Genomic DNA, 25268 nt, shown 5'->3' with positions numbered 1-25268 from the left:
GGTCATTTAATTCTTAGAAGCAGCCATCTCATCATGGAGCCATCCTGCTGCTGCAGCCCATCCATCAGAGTGACTGTGGATCCAGGGAATTACTGGAATGGCTGAACAACACCCAGGGAAGCTCCTGTGCTGACGGCAAGCTCCGAGAGCCAGGGTATGCTCCAGCGGTGCGAGGCATTGCTGGGCGCAAGAGCCAGAGGCTCCCACCCTTCGGGCCCGCTCCCCGGCAGGACGCGCCCCCCAGCCCGGCCCACATGGCCCGCGCTGGCCCTTTAAATGCGCCAGTTGCCGCCTAGGCCTCAGGAGCCATTTGGTGGCCGGGTCCTGTTTGTTTTGTGCCTCTCCTGTGCTGGTAAGCAACTAAACCTGCTTTAATACCCTTTCTTTACTTGCCCTGAAAGAGTTGGTGTTTTGTTTCCCTGAGGTATTTGTGTTTCTGAACAAAAGAATGGATGTAGAAAGGGAAGCTCTAAGGGTTCCCCAGCCTGTAGTTTCCTGTTGAGGTGATGTACGGTTTGCTAAGAGAGGAGTGCTTTAACCTAACGTGTCTCCCGGGAGTTGAGGGTTCTGGTCAATATTAAAAGTGTTATTCTGGCAGAATATCTGCCCCATACTCTGGTTAAAGTGAAAAAGCTATCCATAAAACCCCAATGCTTGCCCCATTTATAATGTTCTTTATCACTTCAGAATGTTCTCCACAGTTGTATCATATTTGCCTCGTATCACCAAGCTTCTAAATTTGTGATAACTGGCACCTCTGTAATTATAGAAAATAAGTGTTTCACAGTGTCGGGCACCCTAGCAGGAAAAAACTCTAAGTTGTACTCTTGGCTTCCCCACAAGTGTTTTATCTTCTACTCACTGGTTGATTTGTGGAGATGTGGGTACTGTTTCAGCTCTCCAACACAGGTGCTGAACTCCTTGAAAGGGCTGTGAGTTTCCAGAGCTGTATAAAGGAGCATCATTATTATGTCTATTTTTATAGATAAGAAAAAGCATGTTTGCAGCAAACAACAAAAAAAGTATTTCCCAGCTTTAAATGGGATGTACAGAAAAAGGTATATTGCTCAGCTATTACAGTACCTCATATCAGTGAAATATAGGGTGTTCCTCAAGTTGTATTACAGCTGCAAAATCTGTTTCCTGAAATATTAGGCATGCCAGCCAGTTTGGATGTAAATAATAAGCATGTCCATTGTTAGCTTTTTAGAGGCACGGGGAAGCCATTTATTCCAGTGCCATCTTGAACCTTCAGTCTCTGGGAGTAACTGTTGGGTGTTTCTGTGCCCTGGAAATTTAATTTATCTGTAAACAGGTTTCCTTTGCTCCACTTTGGGCTATTCTCTCAAGAGAGGTTAAGCTGTACTTCAGGCAGCAATGAGCCCTGAGAACAGAAATTTATTGAGAGTTTCATAGCAATATTAATCTGGAGCAGGTATCTGCTTCAAAACATTATAAGCCAGGTCTCCTAAAATCAAGGTACTGACTTAAAATCTCTGATATTTACTAAAGTATACACACTTAGAGAAATGACATTTAGTTTCTTGAGCATAATAGACATACAAAGGGTGAAAGTGACATACAACACTCTCAGGTTTTTTTCATGGTTTCCTTTTCAGTGCAGTTATTCTAGCCATTTTATTTAAAATTAAATTACTGTTTAATTATGTAATCCAGACACTAGAGCTTTAATGAAAGGGTCAGGTATGGCTATATCCCTTATAAAATAGGTGAGATTTGACAGAGCTGTTTTAGGAATTTGCCTGGATTGTTTTTTCAGGCTCCTTTTCTCCCCGGTGAATTTATTGTAATTAAGAACTAGTGCTGTGGGTGCACTGTTGGATTGGTATCAGTGTTTAGCTGTACCCTAAAAATAAACATGTGCAGAAATTTATTATTCTGCCTGGCAGGGGGTTTGATCTGGGAGAGGGAGCAGACTTGTGGGGACAGCAGATGAGCTGGGTTTTAATGGAGTTGGTTTTTGCTCAGGCTCTGTAGTTATAAGTCTGGAGGCCACTGTCATAAGCAATATCCTCTCTCATGCTCCAGGGGGATGGGATTTTATGCAGGAAACACTGCCATTTTCAACAAGCAAAGGAAATTGTTCTTGCCCCATTATAGATGGGCCTACATGTAAAGGACCTACAGCAAGAAAAGACACAGGAGCATCCAAGTGAAAAGATAGTTTTTTCATTCCCTATGTGAGACCTACAGCTCTCAGGAACATGAGTTAATTGCAGAGCAGTCAAGAAATGAAGCAAATATGGACATGTATAGTACTGGACAATCTGTAGTCTTCTCACTTTGTCCACCCCCTTCCCTCAAGTCTGAGCACTGATCACAGCAAAGTAGTGGGATTTTTATTTTTCCTTCTTTGCTGATCCTGTCAAACCTTCCATGTCCCAAACCCCATGTGTATAGCAGAGCACCTGCTGGAGCTGGCAAAGGGCATCAGTGCTCGCAGTCACAGGGGACACTCAGCAGCATCCTCACTGTGAGCTCTGCTACATTGGATGAAGAGACAAAAGTAAAAACTCAGAGGAGGAAAAGCATTGGGTTTATTTTAGTATCATGGTGCTGGTATGGTTGTCAGTATTTCTTGGAATATGTACCCATTACAAGATGTGTTCTTTATGAATTTTTTATTGATCTTGCCTCAGTGATGGTGATTAATAGTATTTTCATCCAAAAATGTCACCTCTGCTAATAACTCTGAATTTTTCCCTGTCTATGCTTCTGTTCCTGCAATCCCTGGAGAGGATTGATATGAGGGGAAGCTGAATCTGAGGGGGAATGTTCTCAAGGACCACACCATCACCATATGTGACTCCATTAACCCAATCAAGTTCCTTTATTACCACCTCTTATTGTGGTGGCATTTTGCATCTGTGAAGTGGGGGCATCTCTGTTAGATCTGTGCTTGGATGACAGGAAGGGGTTTCTTATTTCAAAGAATTCAGTGCCTAATGAGCTGTGGGATTGTATCAAACTGTATTCAAAGATTATTAGGACTACAGTGCTTGGAGACTGAAGTATTTTACAGCTTTTAGAGGAATATATAAATGCCATGTTTATTTCAGAAGGACTCTGCCAGATTTCATCTCTTGGGCAGAGAGGCAATTACTTCCTAATCACTAATCAAACAAAAGGTGATGCACCAGCAATACATCACCTGCTACCTGTGGCTTGCCCCTCCTAATTTGTGGAAATGCAGTCTCTGCTGGTCTATCCCTTAGTATTAAGGCAAGAGGGAAGCTGCAGTTCAGCAGTGGATTTTAACTCAAAGCAGATTATTCATCAGAACTGGAAGACTTGTTTTCCAATCACTTGCTAGAATTGGAAAAATTTTTGTTTTTTAAAGTGCAAGCTCAGAGCTGTATATTCTTTAGCTGACTACCTTCTTTATGGAGCTCAAGGTAAACTGAGGTACCTAAATATCTTTTTGAGCTGTCTTAAACACCCACTGGAGAGGAAGAATAAACAGTGTGTGTGTGTGTTACTGCTCTGCCTGTGAGTCTGCAGCTAAAGCACTTTTAAAGTGCAATGCTATGAAGGGTTAGGCTGTTTCTGGAGTGAGAAATTCTCCAAGCGCTGGGTGGGATACCAAGAAAGGAGAACCAGCTGTTGTCAAATGAAATTATTTCCCTCCAATTTCTCCCTTGGATTAGGAAAAACTTCAAGGAACAAGGCAGTTTCGCATTGTTTTGTCTCTGAAGCTGAGAGAATTTCTAGGATATCGGTTGAGAGAACCAATCAATAAGTAAATTGATTGAAGATGAAAATGAATGCTTTTTGCTTTTGCACATCAGAAAATGGGAATGTTGTGTGGCTCCATTTGCTTGCTGTGGACACAGCCATTGGTGTCTGCCAGCAAGTTGGCAGTGCTGGATATGTTGCTATGTTTGAGAGGGGAATATCCGTGTCTCCCAGTCACACTGTGTGTGCCGCTCGTGTACAGCCAGCTGTTGTGCCCCTGCTCTGCCTGCAGGCCTCAGCCAGCAATCCTGAGGTGCTGGGGTCAGAATTAACAGCCTGCATCAGAGCCTGTGCCCTCAGCAGGGATTTTTCTCATTAACTGATGATGAAGTTCTGTTTCCTAATAGGTTTGCACGTGGTTGTGTGGATTCTCCATGAATGATTATATTACGTGTGTATCCCCAAAGGATTTGTGTATTGGTTTTCAGTAGGTGTGTAAAACTGTGCTGCCAATTTTGCACGAAAATATTTAGATATACCTGGGACTGAAGAGGCAAATTGGAAATACTTGTGTAATAATTACTCATGGAGGGCCAGCATCTGAACATGTCAGAAATTAATTTGGTGGAATGTGTATGTGATTAGTCTGGATGCTGATGCTATCTTGATGAGTACTTTCCTTCATTTTAACTGATTCTTTTTCATGAGGAGTATACAACAACACTGTAATGTTGAGTTAATGAAGGTTGGGTTTTATTTTGGGGGACATATATATAATTGCAGGGAAATAAAACATCTGTGCAATGTATATTGCATATCTGTATCTGTCCTTAATTGTTACAGTTTTTATCTTTGCATTTTCAGAGCTGGAGACTGTGGAGTGTTATTGAATCTTTATTGCATCTAAGATCCTAGATTGGTATTTGGAAATAGTGAGCTTCATAACATCACTGATCTGATTTTGCTTTCTGTGCAATGCAGCTTTAAATTTCTAAAGAGTCAAAGCTGCATCTTAAAATAAGATGCGGGTGCAGACTCCACTTCCTGGAGCCTTCGCTTTTGTTCTTTCTCGTTTTTAGTTTAAAATAAGTCATTCGGAATAAAAGCCTATTTTTGTTCTTCGTGGGTGGAAAAAAACTTGGCTCGCTCAGTTCTCATCCTGTGCACATCAGCGTGATGTATGTACACCCAGTGTTGGTATCTGGGAGATACCAGATAAAGCCTTCAGTTACTTTGATCTACTAGTCATGTGTTAAAAGTAGGAATAAAAGTTCCTTTCTAAAATACAGAGTTTTTGAGATATTTGCAGTATTGTGCTTTCCATCCTTGTGCATTTTATAAATGTAAGAGAATAATGTGGAGGGACTGCTTGGGCCATTGCACGGAGCAGGCTATCCTTACTGCAGAACAGAGATTTTGTAACATACGAACATGAAACACAAGGCCTTAGGAGAAGCTGTGCTGTGCCCAGCTGAGGGGCAAGTGGAATTTCTGTAGTCCTCAGAAGTTATCTTTAAATTACAGAAACAGAAAATAAAGCTCGTGAGGTCATTTCTTCCTTTCCTTCTGTTCTCCAAGGCAGGGTTTTTAATACTTAAACCATTTTTGACAGATGACTGTTTAGCCCATTCAAAAAAATTCAAATTATGTACAACTTCCCAAGGCAATCTATTCCAGTGCTCAACTGTCCCAATCATTATTCACATTTAATCTGTGGAGGAAAAAGGCTGACATAGCCTTTCCATACAAAAGGAAAGGACTTTTAGAAAATACAGGATCTTTAATTTCAGTGGGCTGTTTCTCCTGTGATGTGTTAGATGGTTCCTTCCCAGCAGACACAGGTGTGGCACTGCTTGGGCATTTCCAGAGCTGTTTGTAAGCTTGAGGGCTCAGGAACTCACCCCTCCTTATAGCGTGAGACCAGAGCATGGGTGCCAACACATTCCTTGTTCTCCCAGAAATTTTGTATAGCTAGAACTTAGGAGTGTGGTCCATTTTTCTGGGATTTCTGGACATATGCAGGACATTCACAATAAGCATGAGACCCTTGAGGAGGGCAGGACAGCAACTTGTGAAGAGTGACTGCAGCTGCAGGGATTTTTAGCACCCACCTGTAATGTATGCAGGGAGGGGAGGGAGAAAAAGAGAGGAAGGGTATTAAAGAGGAGGGATATTAAAAGCATTCACATAAGGAAGAGCTGGCAAAGATGCACAGGAAGGGATTTCGAGTCCTCGTAGCTGTGTGGTGTTGTCAGAGTAGAAATGCAGAAGCTCAGTGCAATTTGTGTTTGTGTCAGTTCCCCGGTGCAGCAGTGCTGTGATGTGAACTGGCTCTGCTGATGTGTAAGCTGTCACACAGGGTGTGTTTCAGCCGTGAGTTAGAATTCTGTTACATTTGGGTAGGATGCTGGAGGAGTGGTCCAACAAGATTGTTCGGGATCAGCAGCTGATAAGCTTGTTCTGCGGGGTGGGAACTGTCACTGACTTTGTGCTGTACCTGATCCACACTCTGTGCTGCCACCAAACAAACTGTAAGAGGAATTACATTATTTTTCTTATGAAATTTGTGCTGACAGGGAAATCTGCAGGTGTAGGAAGGTGTGCTGTTAAGGTTTGTACTGTCACAGCTGGGGGGGGGTGGGGACAGAGCTCTTGACACAGCTTGGATGAAAAAAGAACTTGCTATGCTACCTTGCTCTTAAGATAGCTGGATGTCTCAAAGAACAGTTAAGTGTCTTTGGACAGTGGCCATCTGGATTTATTCAGATGCTGGGCTAGAGTGAATAGGTGGTCTTGTGCTGTTTAGCAAGCTATTACTGGAGATTTGGAATCTGAAGCAGACAAAACCACCTGAGACCCTGGATGTGTGCACTGGCTGTGATTTTTGGGTTTTTTTTTTTCCACCTGTGTGCCTAGTGTCTGTCCCAAAACAGCTTCTCTCAGGTGGCCTGAGAGCTCTCCCTAGCCAGTACCCTTGGTTTTCTTGGTGGAGGAACAATGTATGTGAACATTCAGATTTTCTGCCCCTGCTGTAGCTCATGCAAGGGGGATACTGAGTTGGGAGCAGCCCAGAGCTGTGTTCCAGCACAGTCTCTGACAGGGAGCTGGTTTGTTAATGCTTTCCTGGCATCTTGGACTAGCAAGCCGTTCTCAGCTTTCAAAACTTTATTGTTGAAATTTTAACTGATGACTGTTAAATTTCACTGTTGCATTTGGTTTGGATCTGCTGCAAATTAAATCTGACTTCCCGAACCACTCTTTACAATGCTGTCTGCTGGAAGAGATCCGAGAGCACTGCCTGAGCCAATCTCTGGGTCAGGTTGCTTTCCCTGAGCTCTCTTTGTGGCTGAAGTAGATAAAATTTTCCCTTGGTTCTCATTCTGTCAGGTGTTTTAAGAGCATCTATAATATTTTAAATAAAATGGCAAAATGGAGTAAATCTAATAGCTAGCTCTAGGTTATACAAATACCTTAGACCTGAGAGCATTTTTTAGATACAGAAGGGTTAACTGCCCACAGTTTCATACTTGAATGGAAAAAGAATGACACCTTTTTGTTATCAGCCGTTTTGGTGCTGTCTTTTTTAATCATTTCAGGCTTTGAACTCCTGCTCTGAAAGAGAGTCTCTGTCTCTTCATCTTCAGCGGCTGCCAGGTCTGGAGGTCTAATCAATGCAGGTTATTGATAGCAAATCAATTAATGCAGACAAAAGATCAAAATTAAGGGGCTTTCACTAAATTAATAAGTGATTCCAAGTCTTTTAACGGAGTGCCTGAGATAAGGGCAGCTCAGTCTTCTGGGACAGCAGCCTCCAGTCCTGTTTCCAAAGACAATCAGCTGGAGGGAGTGAGCTGTGCTTTTTACATCTTTTCCTCCATTTAAATAACCCGTTTTGTTCAATAGGAAGTGCTTAAAATCTGAGTCCAGCAAGGTTGCCAGGAAGCAGGTCCTAACTGAAAAGAGCAGATTTATCTACAGAAGGGTGTCATGGTCTCGTTCAGCTGATTGCAGGAGGACCAATTGTTTCAAAAGCCAAATTTATGTAAGATCCCAGCCAACACCAGAGTTAAGATTTGCTTCAGTAGCAAATATATCTGAAACTGAGATAGAGATGCCCACAGAAGCAATCAGATGCAAAATAACTAGAATAATGTGGAGTTCTTGCCAGACCCAGCCCTTCTGCCCTGTGGTAGGCCCTCCTGGAAGAAGGTGGTCAAGGCTCAATCCAAACTACTTGCAGACAGTGTTCCTGAACAGTTCCCTGCCAGGAGTGTCAAACCTAAGATGTCTGACACTGTGGGGCTGGGATGTGCTACTGCCAGTACATCACAGCCCCATCAGCCTCCCCCAGGAGACTGGATAGAGACTTGCAGGCTAGGAGCTCCCTACCAGTTAGAGCAGCTTTTCCACCTTTCCTCCTGCTTTAACCAAGGGAAACAAATGAACTGTGCCATGCAGGAAGAAGACAGAGCATCTCTTACAGTTTCATGTGTGTAGTGCTGCCTGCTATTTCTGCTTGTTTTCCTGCTTAATAAGAAGGGCCACTCTTTGAAACGCCAGAAGCTCTCCTGCTGTGACAGTAATTAACAGGGATGGAGGTGGAGCTGGGAAGCAGATTACAGAAGCACAAATACAGTGTGTAGCTCCCTGAGGATGAAGAGTGGCTCAGGTCACTCCGTGAGTGTCACTTGCACTGTGGTGGAAACACTGTCTCCCTGTTTGGGCCTATCTGGGTTCAGTCAGGTCCTTGTGCCATTGGTGCTTGGCACTGTCCAGAGGGGCTGGATGCTGTTCCCAGGTGCTGAGCAGGCTCTGGGGTCTGGGAGCAGAGGCATGTTCAAGAATGGATCCAGTGGTCTCGCTTTCTCTGTGCATTTGATCCTATGATGCCAGAGCAAATTCTGAATTAAATTCCTGTAGGTTTTGGTTGTAAGCCTAATTGCAAGCCATTATGTGTTAAAGAATACTTTTAATATGCTGAAAGATTTCTCTAAAATGGCTGCGGCTTCCAAAACTCCTGACTAGAAGTTTATGCCAGAAGTGCTAATATTTGGATGAATATATGGAGATTTACAAATGTAGCCTTTGTCATAGCCATGTCTGTGACATCAGTTGTACCTGAATGCCAAACTTTACTGGATCAAATTTCATATAATCAAAGGTTCATCTTTGCTTCTGCTGCTTTGTCTACTGAGCCCTGCCTGGCTGTTACCACTCATTGCCTGTTCTGTTGCTGGCACTGAAATCCAGTGTGTTACCTTCATCTGCTTTCCCCTGGACTTAAAACAGCAACACAGCTGATGTTTGTTGGTTTAGCCCACTGGTGATGATCTGCTCCCTTCACAGCGTTGTGGAGCTGGACATGTGGCATGGAGCAATGGATGTTGCCATTGCAGCCCCAAAGCCTGGGTCACATCTGAGAGAAGGACTAAGTTAACTTCCTACCCTAGATCAGACAGATGAATGGTAACGCTGAGAAGTGACTCTCTGAGGGTACAGTGCTGCTGTTCTTTGTTTCTGTGCCTGCTGGGAATGACTCTTTGCTATACTGTCTTGCTTGCTTCAGGCAGGGTTTGCAGCCCTCAGATGTGCAATCCTTTGCCTTTCTTCCACTGCTTTCAGTTTCCTCCTACAAACGCCTGCGCTGACTGTGGTTCTCTGCAGCCACATGTCTCAGTAACTGCTTAACCTAGAAATTCATTGCTAAAAAGATCTGACATCATAACACCCTGGAAAAAGACTTCTAACTCCCCTTCCCCCTCTTTTCTTTTCCCAGGATATATGAAAAGCTGTAACTACTAAATCAAAATCTATTTGATTTTTGTACTCCCTTGATAACTGGGCGGCTGATCCCTATCACCCAGCTAAGGCTTATCTGCTGCCTCCAGCTGCCCTGCTGCAGCAATTGGTTCCTGCAGGGACAGCGCTGGGTTATAAAGTGAGACTGATAATGTGGTCAGGGCCTTTTGCTTTCTCACTGTGACCATTGTTGGTGATATGTTCCTGAGCAAGTGGCTTGGTTTTCTGGGAGAACTAGAAGGAAGGACTGGGCCTGTGGGATTTAGAGGTTCAGAGATATATTTTTAATCCCCTTATTACTTTTTTAAGTTGTGATGTCAGGGAATGTGGAGGGTCAACAGCATAGGCTAGAGCCAAGGTAATGGGCTGGTGGTTTTGTTTTAGCTCTTAAAGTTCCCAGGTGAGATCTTGGCCTTGTTAGGCAAGCACTGACCTACATGTGTGTTGTTCATTTCAGCCTGTTCTGAAAACACTTCTAGTAGAAGAAACTGCCGACTGCCGTGCTTGGTGTATTACTGCTAATTTTGAACTGTAATTGTATTTTTTCTGTGACTTTTCAATGAGTTTACCAGGGTGCTGAAGAGGCTGTATATCCATATCTGCACAGCTGGGTGTAGGTAGCTCACTCCCAGCTACATAACACTAGTAGGATGTGGGAATAAGAGCGTTCCCACCCCATCCCTTCTGGCTCAGTCATGTCCTAACTGCAGTGATTCAGCTATCTGGAGCCACTGGAAAGGCTGCAGTCATGTTAGCACCTTTTAATAAGCAAGATGGGAGTTAAGGAAGCAGGGACTGTCACAGCTACAACCATGCTGGTATTATTTAACTTGGTCAGCCATCATGTGTAATTAGAGTTCTGTTACTCTAATGGGGCACTAGCTTGAGGTGAGAGAGAGAACAGAGTTAAAGCAAATTGTCTTTCTTCCCTGGAACTAAGCCATCTGGGCAGCACACACAGCTTTTTTGGCAGTTTGGTTCAAGATTAGTTGGCAGTGCAGATAAAACTGCATTTTGCAGCCCCAAAGAGAAAAGTGATGCAGGGTAGTTCCTGCAATCGGTGTTGTAAGAAAAACGCTGAGCTAAGGGCAATAAGGCAGCTGGTGAGACTCGGCAAGTGACAGAGATCAGCTGCAAGAAGTACAAAAATAAAAAAATGAGGTAGTAATTATAAGAGCTTCTAAGAAAGGCCTTCCCTCTACATGCTTATTCCCAGCACAAGTCATTGGCCTATATATCCTGTCCCTACTTTGGCAGCAGCCGCTTTTATGGGGCAAAATAGAGGGTCCACAGCCATCCTGCCCCTCAGCTCTCCCAGCTGCTGCTTTGATGAAGTGTAAAGCCATCCCACACCTCTTTCATCTGCAATGATGTTTTTAACACTAGAACAGCCAGGCTGGCAATGTGTTTGTGTGGCTCTGCTTACAGGGGAAGGTGAGGCAGAGACTTAACTCCTCACTTGTCAGAGTCTCCCTCTCCAGACCTGTAAGTGTGTTGGTACTCTCCCCGCTTTGCTAACAAAACCTCCTGGCACAGTGATAGCCAGGCACTGGCAAGTTGCCCCAGTTTGGTGACAGCAATATTGTCTGATTCTCCTTGCTGGGTTGTACACATGAGCAGATCTGTTCACAAGTCAGGTTGTTTCAAAACTCTTACTTGTGTCTAATAACTAATAAAAATGAAATAGTGTAAGAGCAAGTTGAGTACTCCCAGACTGGCTGCTTGCTGGATCGGGGTGTTCTCTGTGATATGAACTTACACAGCTGAGTTATAAAACCTTCAGCTAGGCTGATAAATATTATTTGGCAGTGCTCCCAAGCACTTGCATTGACCACTGAGATAAATGTAGGATTTTCTTGCTTTCAAGTGGGTAAAACTGTTCCAGTTGGTGGTTTTTGCAATGGCCTAGAGCAAGCCAAAGTCCTAATGTCCTGTGGAGCTCCATAGCTTGGCTCTGATGCTGACACTTGGACATCCAACAGGATCAGCTGGATTGTCTGAACCGTTTTCTGCTACTGAGTGGGTTACAAGCCCCTTCTCTGCGCCCAGGTCTTGGAGAAGGAGGCATTGTGGTAGCACTCAGATAAACCCTGGCAGTTTAATGGTTTGAAACAAATTCAGGAATAGACGTTTGCAACAGTGCTGCACTCAAGGAAAAAACCAACTCCCTATGTTGGTAGTACCTTCCTATAGTCTAGACAGATAATTTTACACTCCAAGACTGAATAATTGTATGTGGTTAAGATACCAAAGCTCAGCTCTGGCAGCGAATGGCCATGGGCGCTGTTATCCTCACTGAGCAGAGAAGTGCCTTTGTTTAAACCACCCAAATGAAAAGCTGCTGCCCTCCCAGTGATTTAAACCAAAATGCCCTGTTCTGCATTAGAGTTGAATTAAAAGGGAGTGCTGCCACAGCCCGGTGGACACACAGTAATTTGCCAAGCCAAGGAAACTTCACTGTTTGCAATCATATGGCCATGCCATGCTTCTCCTCTGGTTGAATTAAAGTAACTTGATCACAGCCGCACAAACACTTGAGTTTTAAAAAGGCTTTTAAAATGCATGTGCAGGTATTTGTCTGCACCTATCAGACCTCAACACCCAAGTGCAGGAAGTGGATATGCAGACATGTTGGCTTCCCATCCATAAAAAAACCTGTGCCTGTTCCAGTGCCATCTATGTACCAGAAGGATGCCTTGGATTTGTGTTCTTTACCAGTGGATTTCTGCAGCAGGAGCAGGAATGTAGGCCAGGAATTCCTGGCATTCCTTTCTTTCTGATGTTGCTGATCGGTAAAGTGTTATGGTGGTGACAATGGGAATCTTTTTCCCTCTAAAAAATGTTATGTATCTGCCTGTTTCATCCTGTCACCCAGTGCCTTCTAGGTCAAGTGTAAATCCAGAGACCACTATGTGGAATTACAGTTCTGCAAGGCTTATGAGGGTCAGAGCTTTCTGTGTTACAACTGTGACTGAACTTTCCCTTTGTTCTATTTCTCACTTCACAACTGGCACAGACATCCTTGTATTCACTATCCTAAAGCTTGTGGAGAGCTGAGGCAGCCTTGTAGCCCAGACTGCAAAGAAAGGTCTGATGTTCTGCCTGTGTTGGGGTGGAGCTACCAGAAGTGAATCCTTGCTGGCTGTTTGCTTTTACATTAGAAATGGTAACAATAAACTCTCCTGGGACTTTGTCCTGCAAGTGTTCCCTGATAGACAAAGGGTCAGCTGGTGGTGGAAGTCCCATGTCCCATGTCTCATGGCATGGCTTTTTTTTTTTTTTTTTTTTTTTCCCCCAAAATGTGGTTAGACTCCAAATCTAGAATAGAAATACAACTCATTGCATTATTCTGCTCCTGGAAAAAGAAAACAAGGTCTAACAAGCATGTTACAGAACTCAGATGCATCCCAGTATCATTTGCTGTTGTGGATACCCCAAGCAGTTTTGCCTTCCCATTAAGGCAATGAACTGAAGTCTGCAAGAGGCAGTAAAATGACTTCAGGATTGTTGGAATTTCTGTAGCGTGGCAGCAAGTCATAGAGCAGTTGACAGAAGTAAAACCATTTGTCCTTACCACGTGGAAGCATAGAGTGTGTCCAACCAAAATGCAAGCTCCCTTCAAATGGATGTGTTAGGTGAAGTTAGGAGGGAGAAGGTTGGCACAGGGACAGTGGCAGAGTTAAGAGGAGACCAGCCTTGCTGGCCACTGCCAATTAGAGCCCCATTCACTGGAAGGTACAGTTTTGGTAATGAATGTTTAGTGTGCAGGTGGGCATTATTTTATATCTAGTGTAACTTGAAAGCAGTCAGGATCTAAAAGCCGTCAAGAGCAGTGATACTGAGCAATTGGCACTTCTGCCAGCATTGATAGAAACACAGATCTGAGCTGGCAGAAACGCAAACCTGTGCTTTAAAAAATGCGTTTGACAATGGAAAGTGAAGAGTTTGCCACCATTGTCCTACTGGATCAGGTAAGAACTCATCAGGAAACACTGGACACAGGTGGCTGCTACAGTGCAGTTCTTGGACACCAGCATTGTCTGTAATAGAAGTGGTTCTGATTTTTGCTTGTTTAGTAGCTCTCAGTTTTGATTGCAGGAAAATAAAATAAACAAGATTACTTCTCCAACCCAGGCAGTGAGCGATTCCACATACATCTGTCAAAAAAACCCCACTGTAGCAAGGGATTGGGTTGGGCTTCTGTTTTTTAGGCCATGGAGGATGTTGCTGAAATTCTCTGCACTGAAAACTCTTTGATTTCATTGGTAGCAGAGGGCGTGGCAGGGGACAGACTCCTTTGTTTCCTGTCAGGAGCAGGGGAGGGGAGGGAGCTGTTTGCAGATGAGTGGGAGATGGTACCAGTGCAATTAAAAAAATAATAAAAGCAGGGAAAAAATTGCTCCCCTGCATATGAGTATTTTATAGTGCCTGAGATGAGCGAGAACATGGGGTACTCTTCAGGCTTTGAGACACAAGGAACTCACCATTATACATCCTGCTTTTCTGTGCATTAAGGCTTTTAAAAATACCACTTTCCTCCTCTTCCCACTCCTTGCAGAAACAGTGTCCCTTTATTCTTTGTAGAATACATATATACACACGATTCCTTTTTCAAAGTGCACAATCTCTCTTTCACCTTACGAAATTGAAATTCAAAATTGCAGCCTGAGTTCCCAGAAAAGGTGGTGGTGCTCAGTGCAAGGCAGTTTATTCCATCTGATGACTTATTATCATCACTTGCTTTCTTCCTTTATCTTAAAGTGGTTGTTAATCAGTGCACCCATGCATCCCTGGTTAGCATGAAAACTCAAGTCTCCCTATTTAGCAGCACAGGCTTTGCCAAGACTGTACTTTTAGGCTGCATTTAGAAGAACTGGCCACATCATTGGTTTTCTGTACTGACCAGCTTGATATTTATGTTCAGTATATCCTGAATAGAGGCAAAAACTGTGTAGTACATGTTCTCGGAACAGCTCTGCAGGGACATCCAGGAGAGGAGAAAAAGACTAGGGTGGAAATGAAAGACCCTAAATGTAGACCAGCCCAATTTTGGGTGTAGGCTCCAGTTCTGACAGGGAAAGAGAAGGGAGTTGAAGCCTGGGAGAGGTGATGCTCTATTTCTGATCTGGATGAAGACATCCAGAACATCGCTGTTTTCTTTTCATGCTGTACCTGTGCTCTTTTCTGCCTCCTTCAGTACGATGAATTACTCAGATGGTGTTACTCTCATGTGCATGTGCATAAATACAATATCTTCCTTCTAGTGTTAAGAAACAAAAAAAAGTTACTCTGTGGTAGGAATGATGGATTCCAGAGTGCACGAGCAGGGCTCCGTAGATCCTGGTGAAGTATAACCTCCCCCTCTTCTTGAGGGTAAAGCTGAGCAACAGCAATGGGATGACTTGACTAAGACAATGTGGGACAGAATTAGGAACGGGAATCAGGAATTTAGTACTTAAGGCTTTGGCTTTCTGACAAGATCATCTGTCTGTCATCAACAGAATGGAGACATAGGAGTCGTGGCTTTGTCTTTAGGAAGAAGAGATTAAATCCAAGTGGGTTATTTCAGTTTGGGCTGAAAGGCTCAGTGGCAGGTGCGAACTTTCTGCTTCCTGTCGTCCAGCTCTTTAATTGCAAAATGTCTTTGCTGTTTGATGTAGCATTCTGAATTCCCAGGATGTTGTGCTACAGCAAGATGACACAAGCATTGCTCTGTTGCTGTCTGGTACCAGCTTTGCTGGTGGGCAGGAAATGGAGCACTGACTCCTTGGTATTACTGCCAACAAGGTGTCTTGGAGCACAGGGCTGCCAGAGTGAGGTGCCCCACTCATGCCTGTCCCTACTGGCTGCTTAGGATCCCTCTCTGTTTCTGATCTGGAGCTCAGCAGTGAGGCTGGGCTCAGCTCCATGTGAGTCAGGTTTTAGCAGTGAAGCAGTTTGTTTTAAGGGAAAGAGAGGCACCACAATCAGTAGCAAGAGTCCTGACTCCATGCCCTACTCCAGTGTAAGCTGGGGACACTTTTTGTGGCTTCAGGAAAGCTTTGGACTGGTTGGCCTCAGGGGTCTGCCAGGATGCTGCTGTTGCCATAGGCATGTGGTTACAAAGGAAAGGGGGTAAAAAGCAGCAACAGAATGAGTGAGAAGAAAGGGGTAGGAATAGGAATTGAATCCAGCTCCATATTCTACATGGGAAAATTAACATTTCTTTTAAGCCAGCAAGATGGCAGAGCCTGGCTGCATAGAGATAAGTGTGTACAGCAGCTGCCCAGTGGGGTTTTGCAGGTTGACAGTGTTTAGCATGATGCATTTAACAATTTCATAGCCAACTTTTCTCAGTGATGTGACATAAGGAGAAAAAATGTTCAACAGGAAGGTGAGGTGCATGTGCTGAATCCTACAAGAAATAGCTTCTCCACTATGTGGCCTAATGAATGCCTGGGTGAAAGAAGGGGTGAAGCAAGCATGTGTGAAGGACAGGGAGCTCACATCACCTCTATCTGGTGAAGTGACAAGGGGTTTAATGAGGATACCCTGACAGCAGACTGTGCTGTGCTGCCTGTACAGGCAGATCAGTGCTGTCCTGAGGTGGCTGCTCAGAGTTTGTATGTCTTAATGAGGCCCACCCCATTGTTTGCCGTGGTGAAGGCAGCTTGCTATTCCTGCCTTCTTGGCTATTTGTCACCACACAGTAACTGGAACACTGGTATAGTCTGGCTTAAAGTGAACTTTTTCTTCTTTGTGGAAAGGGAAAAGTTGTTCTTGGTGGTATCTGTAACATCTGGGAAAAGGGGTTTTGTCTTGAACCTCAGGTGGTTCTGAATTTCTGCATAGAGATGGGAATGAGGAGCCAGAGGGTGGATCCAACAGGATTCAAGTTCATGTTTGAGCCCTGTTCCACTACCCCATCTCACATTCTGAATTTGGCTTGGGAAATGAGGACAGGTGAGATGATTGGCTAAGAGAGACCCAGTCTGGTAAGAGAATGCTAAAAATTTGACTAAATGTAGCTAGCAATAAAAAAAGTCTGACAGGTCTGTGAAAGCTGTCTACTAATGCATCCTAGGAAAAGGTACTGGGGAAGGGCTGCCTCATTTAAGCTGAAGGGAAATGTGAGCATAAGAATGTACAATCTAGTCCTCAACAAATGGAAGCTGCAGATTAGAAGAATGCTTCCAACCATCAGAGTGAGGTTGTGAAGCATCTTTCCCATAGGAACAGGGGAGAGAAAAAACTAATTGTCTAGGACACTGCTGATGAATTACAGGGCATGAGTACCAGCAGTAGCACAGACTGGACTTGAAAACACAGAACATCCCTTCTGAGCCATTCCCCAGATCCTGCATTTTTAAATTTTTCATGGTAAGCTCCCAGACTGGTGAGAAGTGATGAGAAATAGGGATTGCTGCTACACTCAGGTCCTTCACCAAGGAGCAGAACAATACCACTTGGAGCATGTTGTCAGCAAAGTCCAAGAATTTAGCATGGAAGCTTTGAAAAGGAAGAAGTGTTAATAATAATCATCTGTAGTTTAAACCTGTTTTATCACCACTGGCTTGCTGTGTAAGGAAATTTCAAGATGAACTATCTGCTCTAAGTACAAATAAGTATATTTTGCATGTACTTTTTTTACAGAACTGCAGGGCAATACTGACAAGCTGAAGTTAGTCTGGGCAGAGGAAATGAACCATCAAATCTCAGCAGAGAGTATGATGATTATAATGCTGACTGCTGAGAGCAGTGCAAGATCCCCCTTGAGTACCAGGGGAGAATGATGATGAGATATTTTCACAGGGTGGATATGCAAAACAAAACAGTGCACAGTGAAACACTGGCAAGAATACCTTGGTGTCAGGAATCATTTTCATGTCTTCTGGGATTTTCTTAAGTTAAATAGCTGATGCTTTAGAAAATTGACCTGCATTATTTCAGGGATGTATCCCACATGTTTTTATTAACATGCTATTAGGAGAATGCTCTGATTTTCTGCAGTCAAACAAAAAAAAGTAACTATTTAATATTCTGTGACTGAAGCCAGAAGCTGTATTAATTACTGTATGTGCAGAGACAGATACATCCAGAGAAATGGATTTGGCCAAAATAAGATAACTATGAAGAATGGAGTGACTTGCTGCCTTCAACAGATTAGCAGCCAAACTGTTAGAGAAAGGAAAAGACCAAATGGCATGTTGTGCTTTGACATTTTTAATAGCAGTATTTTTTCTCAGTGTCTGTTCCATCTCAGCTCTTCTGACTTTTCTTTCAAATTGTTGCTAATAGTCTTTACATGTGAAAATGTCTTGTATGGTCAACAACCTTTTTGCTCTTTAATGATGGATACCACGTAAAAGGGACTTGTCAGACTGGTGCTCTCTGGCGCAGTTGTTAGTGCTGAAAATGTTGCATTGTGTTTCTGTAGTTGACAGTCTGGCTGTTTCCCTGAGTCAAAGGCTCCCCCTGTGTTGTTACTCTGAGCAGAGCTTAAACCGGAGCTCAGCAAAGTCTGGCAGTGCTCTTCCATCGCAGGGCCTGCCTGCGTACATGATCACCAATAATCAGCTGCACAGTAGCAGCTTGTTTTCTGCTCTCTGGCTTGTTGGAGATGATATATGAAGTATGAAGAATAATGTGAGATGTTTTTCTTAAGCTACGTTAAGCCCACTATGCTGACAGCAGCAAAACGGAGCTTGTTTTGACAAGGAGTTGAGTTAACATGACACAAAAGCTAAACTCAGGAAAGATGAGGATTTGTCAGACACTGGTGATTTTTTTTTTTTTTTTTTTCTGTTGTGGGTCATTTTAAAAGCCTCTCCCCAGTATTCCTACCTTCCCAGGGTTTATTTGCTGAGCTGTTACCTTCTCCACAGTCTGAAAGACTCCTTGTTTTTTGTTTTTTTTTTTTTTTTTTCTGTTGATCTTTGTTGCTTCCAGAAAAAAGAGCGAAGATTTATTTTGAGACTTACGGATCATTACAATATTGGTAGTGTTGCATCTTCGTGTGGTTGTGACTTGTCACTGTGAGTTGTTGCTTCCAAGGAGACAGATTCAGCTCGACAGGAGGAAGACAGTGTCATATCTCATGACATATTTCTCTGCACAATGGGACATATATGAGGAGTGAGGACCCCAACACAGATGGCTTAAGCCTGTAATCCTTTTATGTCTTCTCTCAGGCAAGCATGGGCATTTCAGATCATCTCTGGGGCATGGATCAGACAGGGCTTTCTGTTTCTGTAACCATCAAGGGGCAATTGCTACCCCAGTAGGTCGTTGAACCAGCTCATTCTGCCACAGTCTGAAGGATGGATTGCTTGAGGTCTGGCATTATTCATGCTGGGATGGGTATGAATAAGTCCTGTGCTCCAGTGTGTAAACTGTTTGCGTAGCAGAGGTTGGAAAAGTAGTGTTGCCCCTCCTCCCCCTGTCAATGTTGAGTGAAGGCTTTGCATTACCCTGAAGGTGGAAATATTTGAGCTTACAAGAATTGAGGTGCTGAAGGTGAATGGACTCTGACAGTCAGTGGCAAAAAGCATGAATGCTTTTCCATGGATCACCTGTACTGGGGGATCCTATGGCTACATGCTGGGGTTTCTCTGGGTTTGCCCAAGTGCTCTTGTTCAAGGAGGGGTGCATGTGCTCAGGTACCTCCACAGTATGATGCCAGAATTCATCTGAGGTTGAGAAGGTCTACACAGGAACCAGGGTTGCAAAGCCAGTTACAAAGTTTGTTCCATAGTTTAAATTTATCGAGTTGATCCTGCTGCTGGATATTTATTAATTTTTTTGTCTATGGATATTTTCTGCTAGGTTCTCTTCTCTGTATAATGGGCTTGTACCACGGTGGTCTATAGGAGCTGATCTCAGCAGGAAAGGACCTTTCTGGTATTGTCAGGTAGCTTGAAAACTTCTCGCTCATAGAAGTGTGCTGCCCCTTCCTTCCTCAGCCCTTGTTTAGCTTTCACCAGTCACCAACTGCCATAACTGAACATTCCCTGATGCCATGGGGTTTGGATGACAGACCAGTTCCCAATGGCCAAGTCACAAATGGCTCTTCTGTCAGTACTGGGAACCTTTCTCCAGGGCTGCACGAGCCAAGGAGGGCTTGTTCCTTGCTGGGCCATCCTGACCAGATTGCAGTGAGCTGAGCTAGGAGAGTGCCTCCATCTGTTGCATCTCTTCTCAAACTGCTGGTCCTCAAACACAATATTGAGTAAAGTGATAAATGTTGGTAAAACACTTTGGAATTGTGAGCCGGGATCAACACTGAGGTTTATTAGAAACCTGTAAAATACTTTGACCTTCATAATGCTGAGCCTCTTTCTGCTTTCACTAAAAGTGGCTGCAGAGCTCCCACTGACCTCAGCTGGGCAGGACAGATCCAGAAGTGCAACACTTGTCTTGCTGTCTTGCTCAGAGTGGTGTCAACAGCCTGGTTCTGGCAGGTAGATAAAGGAGGAGTCCCATATTATGCAGGAAAAATTATTAATAAGCTTTATAATGTGTTATTGTAATGACCAGCTGTTTGGGTTTTGCTTTTGTGTGTCCATGTGCAGGTGCTCTTTTATCTCCTCCTCTTGTTCCCCAGCCCAGGTAGCACGGTAAGCTTTGGGGTTAATGTTGGTGTCTAATGCAGGAGTGGGGGACTGTGGGCCATGACAGTATTACTTGAGGGTTTGCATGAGCACACAGATAGGCCTGGACGAAAGAAAACATCTTCACTACAATACAGATCACACCAGCCGGAGGAGCAGCTAATATTACAATAATTGCTAAAATTACAGTAGTGTATTTTCTGAAGATGTAATGGGAGATGAATGTTGGGCAGCAGAGGTGCAACGGACCTGAATCATCTGTGGTGGGTGATTTATTGAATGGAGCTCTATGTGTGTGGTGAGAAGCTGGATCTGCTCTGTGGTTTTCTAAAGGACTGTTGTGGCCAGCATAATCGTATTGCTGCAGTGTCCTCACCAGCTCAATGCTCCATCCATCCAGAAGCCAGGTGATAACACAGGATACTCTGGCCAGGGACATTTGCCCCTGTCAGAATCACTCCAATCACCCTGGGTGTTTTCCAGTAGCACCTGTGTGCAAGAATGCAGGTGCTGAGTTGCATTTCCAGCCTTGCTGAGAGCTACTAGCTGCACACTGGAGTCTGACACTGTAATAATAGATTTCTTTTGTCAAATGAAATTAATCTTGGATTATCTGCTTCACCAATCCAAATACAGGCTCCTATATTAGCATCCACTTTCCTTAGGCTTGAATCTTTCAGGAAATAGATGCAAATTGGAAAACCTACGTTTAACTGTGGTTGTAAATCCCAGCCACATCACACGTGCGCCTGGGAGGTAGAGAACAGCTTTCCAACCATTTCCCACAAATTGAGAGTGAGTGCTGCACTCCCATACATTTTATTAAAGCTGTGGTGAGAAACACACTTGCCAGTACAGTGCCCCTGTGCTTGAAACAACCACTCCCATTTAAAGAACAAAAAATGCTGTCATCTACCTCCAGCCCGTGGCAGCCAGGTTAACTTCTGCCCTCTGAATTAACACACAAAACTTTGTAAGGAGTCACTCAGAGCTCGACCTATCTGACACAACCTTGCTATGTCAAGAACTCTACAGGGAATCAGAGGAGCACTTTGCCCCTCCTTATCCCTGCCCCCATTGCCTGTAAAATAGGGCTTCTAATTGCCTGTAAAATTTGGCTGGTTGGTGATGCCACAGGGAGAAGGTGTGAGTGGATGTGCAGTGAGGGGTGTCAACACTACGTGTTGCAGTGAAGAACTGTCTGAGCTATTGAAGAATCCTTCACAACTGGAAGGAGGATTGCCAGGGTGAAGTCTTCTGGGGCCTGGACCATTTGGACGTGGAATGACCTGGCATAACTTTCTGGACCAGCTGAGAAAGTCTGTCCTTTGCTCTGCTGTGTGGATGTTTAACCCCATTGTCTGCACTGCGTCATTGCTGAGTGTCAGACATATCCCAACTGCCTGAGATGTAATTTCAGGAAATGCTTTTGTTTTCTTGGTTAGGTCGGTTGAGGTTTTTTTCCCTTTTTGCAGTTCAGATGACATCCTTTCAACTGAAGCTTTAGAAACTCCAGAACAGTAGTCCAAGCATGATTTAAAAACATGCTAGGAGTGGAAATGCAATTAAGGTACCTTAACCTCCTTTACTCTGCCCTGCAGCAATGCAAAGGAAAACAATTTGGTTTTAAAGGTTATTGTAATCTAGAGCTTTAAACTCTTAACATGCCTTAATCATTACTGAGTGGTTATTGAAGAAGTTTACCTTCATCACAGTCATAAACAACTGCTAAGTCAAACATGCCTTTTACATTTTTATTAGACAAACAGCACAGTAATAATGGTCACTGTGGCCATTTTGTGAAAAACTGAGGCAAGTATCAGTCAGCAAATGAAATAATGAGAAGTCTCAGCTGTTGCTGTTAAATGGAGATAGTCATGCCAAGCACAGGTACTATGCTCGTTACCTTTTTTAGCTTCATCTGAAGAAGGAAAGTTGTTATATTTTAAGATATATTTCAATGCAAACATGTTTCAGGAGCTCCCACTCCTGCTCAGATTGGTGCTCCTGGAGGCTACTCACACATTTAATGTGAAGACTGACATACATGTTTTAGTAGCATGAGAGCTGGGTCTATCTTCTCAAGGTTCACTTTCCTTCTATTTTAAGCACAGACACAAAGGACCAAGGAAAGGGTTTTTGTGAGGTGTGCAGCAGGGCTGATTTGCTTGTCCCATATCGGGCTGCACACCCGGGATAGCTGCTGCCAGCCTGTCCTCACCTGATCTGCCACCAGTTTGCCAATATGATTTGTAGGTTGTACAGGACCACACAAGAGAAGAGTATGCCTCTTAAGTTGACTTACTTTAATGAGATGGAGAGCTTGGAGTGCATGGGGGGGTTTTTTTGTAAAGATCTTGCAAAACAAAGAAGAACCTCCTATCTTTTTCTGAGAACAAGGTTTTTAATTTTTGGTTTAGTAAAGTGAAATTCTTCATATGACATGAAGGCTTTTATCTCTGTGCCTTTGCTGCAATAGATCCTCCTGTGAGCTAGAGGATGAAGATTTCAAAACCTGTCACTGTTGGTCTTGCCCATTATTTGTGGTGTGAGGAGAGCTGACTCAATTGCATGCTTGGAAGTTTTCCACCTTTGTAGGAAGGGAAGGACAGAATCCCATGTAGATTGGTGCTGCTGCAAAGCCTTGTGTTGGCTGTGTGTGAGCTGTGGTTGTACACCTGCAGCTTGGCTGTGCTGGGCAGGGGGTTCACTGCACATGGCCCTGCTTAGCAGGTGCACAGTTTTGTTAGTCCCTGATCTGACACTTCATTTGGAAAGCATTTGCTGTCCTCTCCTGACAGCTTTTTGTGATCCATATTTTTTTTATAGCTGGTATAATCTGAAAATCAAGTACTTTTGGCAGTTTTCATAGCTCCATATAGTACACTGTATTCATCTGAGCAACTGCCATTTGTTTTTAATCTGTCCAGATCCAATTATTTTAAATGTCCACAGGTGAAGCATTAGAGACCATGTGTTCTTTCTGTTTCAAAAAGGAAATTCTTTATCTGTCATGGCTGGGGGTGGGAGCTCAGTTCCTGGTCATCCAGTGGTATGTGATGTGATAGTCACTTCTCTGTGCCTTGGTTCTCTTGCATGTGCAGTAAGACTCCACCACTCCTCCATTTATAACAGGGCTGGAAGTCTACAATGTGCTTAAGGTGACCAGGGGAGATTCACATCTGACCTCTGTCATTAGTTTGGTTCTGCTGGAGAACAAAAGTTTATTCAGTTGTTATCTTCATTTTGAAAGTAAAAGCAATGATAGTGGAGTCTTCTTTAGCAGGCATGGTCTGGGTAGGGACAGTTAATGAAAGTGAGGAAAAAGGGGACAAATAAATGTATGTTTGTTGCTCACTGTTTCTCAAACGATTTGTATTGCCAACACAATGTGAAGGGATGGAATTAATAAAGTCCAAACTCTTTCTTACACTTGCCATGCAGGTGCACAGAGGTAATAATGGTAATGGTGTTACCATTATTGGTATAATTGGTATAATTGCATTGTATGTTTAAGAGGCTGGAAAAGAGCTCTTGGCTATAAAGGGTTAGGATGTTCAAGGAATGGAAGGATTCCTTTTGCCTGAAGTCACAGCTGCATGTTCAGCATCTCTCTAATCCTCTTCTCCTCTCTGGACTGTGTTTCTTGACCTCCTTGGGGGATTTTGATCCACACGTAGAAACCCCAAATCTATTACTTGGCCATAACTGCCTGTGGGGGATACACCAGTTAGAAAATCCTGGCACTTCTCTGTGGAAACAGGGCAATGGCTGGAGAGAGAGACAGGAACCAGACTTTTTGGCATGGATGTCCCCACCATGAGTTGCAGCCTCTGCTTGGCTGATAGAGAATTTCTCCTCTCCAAAATTTCTGAGCAAAACTTATTATCATCATTTTAGGGGCTATTTGGTGATACTTAGCATAAAGCTTGTCATCTCAGCTGTAAACAATTGTCCCCACAGTCAGTGGCAGTCACCTCTCAGCCAGAGAGCAGAACTGAGGCCATGGAGACAGGACCATCTCCTTGCTCCGAGACATTTGTGCCAGTTCAGCCTGGGAGCTCGGCAGCAGCAAGGTGGAGAGATGGGCTTGGGCTGTGTCCCTTGGTGCCAGCAGAGCCCTCAGCCAAACCCCATTAGGCTATTGGGACACTCCATAAGAAGAGGCAGTGGCTTTGCCTGCCTCTGAAGGAGTGAGCAGGACCAGGCAGCCCTTGGAAACACCATCACCTCTGCTGACTGCCTGTGAGGAGACCAGTGAGTCCTTGGTGTGGGCACTGGGCTGGCTGGGGGAGGCACCCACCCATACAGAACAGACAGGGCCCATTAAGAGTTAATGTGTGCAATTAGAAAGGAGCAGCAAGAGTTGGAGGGTTCAGAAGGATGGCAGTGGGTGTGAAACACTCTAACATTCCGATTAATTTGAAATGTCTCCTTTCTGGCCAGAAAGAAGTGCCCAGATTTTTTAGTCAATATTAATTTTACACTTGGCACCACAGGAGAGTGTGAACTGCTGAGTTCACAAAGGGCCCATCTAATAAACAGACAATAGAAAATCAGAAAAGCGAAGATTGAGCTCACTTGCCCAGGCGATGAGAGTATAATAACCATGAGGGCTGCAGAGGGCAATGGAAAATTCTGAGCAGTAATGAGGAGTCACAGCAAGTGCCTGTGCCTGGGCTCACTGGGCACAAGTAGGAGCCAGGAGAGAAGGTGGGACGGTGCAGCATTGTGCAGGCAGAAGGAAGGCTTGGATCTGGAATGAGAGACAGATGAGGAGGAGGATATCACATCATAGGTGTACTGTAGGAATGGAGGGCCAGATTAGAAAAGCAAATTGTTCCCCTACAAATGAATCCCAAGCCTGATCTCCATCTAATTTCCTTTAGAAGAGGGTTTGAAATTTTAGATGGGCTCCCACGTGCATGCCTGGTGCCTGTCAGCTCCCCTCTGTCCCACCCTGTTTGATCACCTCTCCCTTAAATGAACCTTTCCTGTCTCCTGGTGGCCTGCAGGATAGCAGACATTGGGCTTTCAAAGCTGCTGTGGTTAGCCAAGTGAATAATGCAGATGTAAGAGATGAACTTGATTCCGAGGAGCCGGGTGCTGCCAGCTTTCTAATAAACCCAGAGGAAACTCTCTGGGAACTGGAGATAATTGTAAGGAAAACAGATTGGTTTGTCA

At 44.0% G+C, this 25268-nt stretch overlaps 1 protein-coding gene across 2 annotated transcripts in view; it reads left to right on the top strand.

The window, feature by feature from the left end:
- Nucleotides 1-254: 254 nt before the first annotated feature.
- The window catches only part of LOC104683431 (high mobility group protein HMGI-C-like), a 51249-nt gene continuing 26235 nt past the window's right edge, over nt 255-25268 (top strand). The window contains exon 1 of one of the 2 annotated variants that reach the window (XM_010390325.3): nt 255-352. The gene's annotated coding sequence lies outside the window, so the exon portion shown is untranslated. Of the gene's footprint in view, nt 353-6149; nt 6228-25268 lie in introns of those variants that run through there. The other variant, XM_019280173.2, reaches the window with a different exon arrangement.

The sequence above is a fragment of the Corvus cornix genome, chromosome 12 (genome assembly GCF_000738735.6).
Source record: "Corvus cornix cornix isolate S_Up_H32 chromosome 12, ASM73873v5, whole genome shotgun sequence".
In the NCBI taxonomy this organism is placed as follows: Eukaryota; Metazoa; Chordata; class Aves; order Passeriformes; family Corvidae; genus Corvus; species Corvus cornix.
The sequence above is the reverse complement of the archived record's forward strand: the minus strand, read 5'-3'. Positions and strand labels throughout refer to the sequence as shown.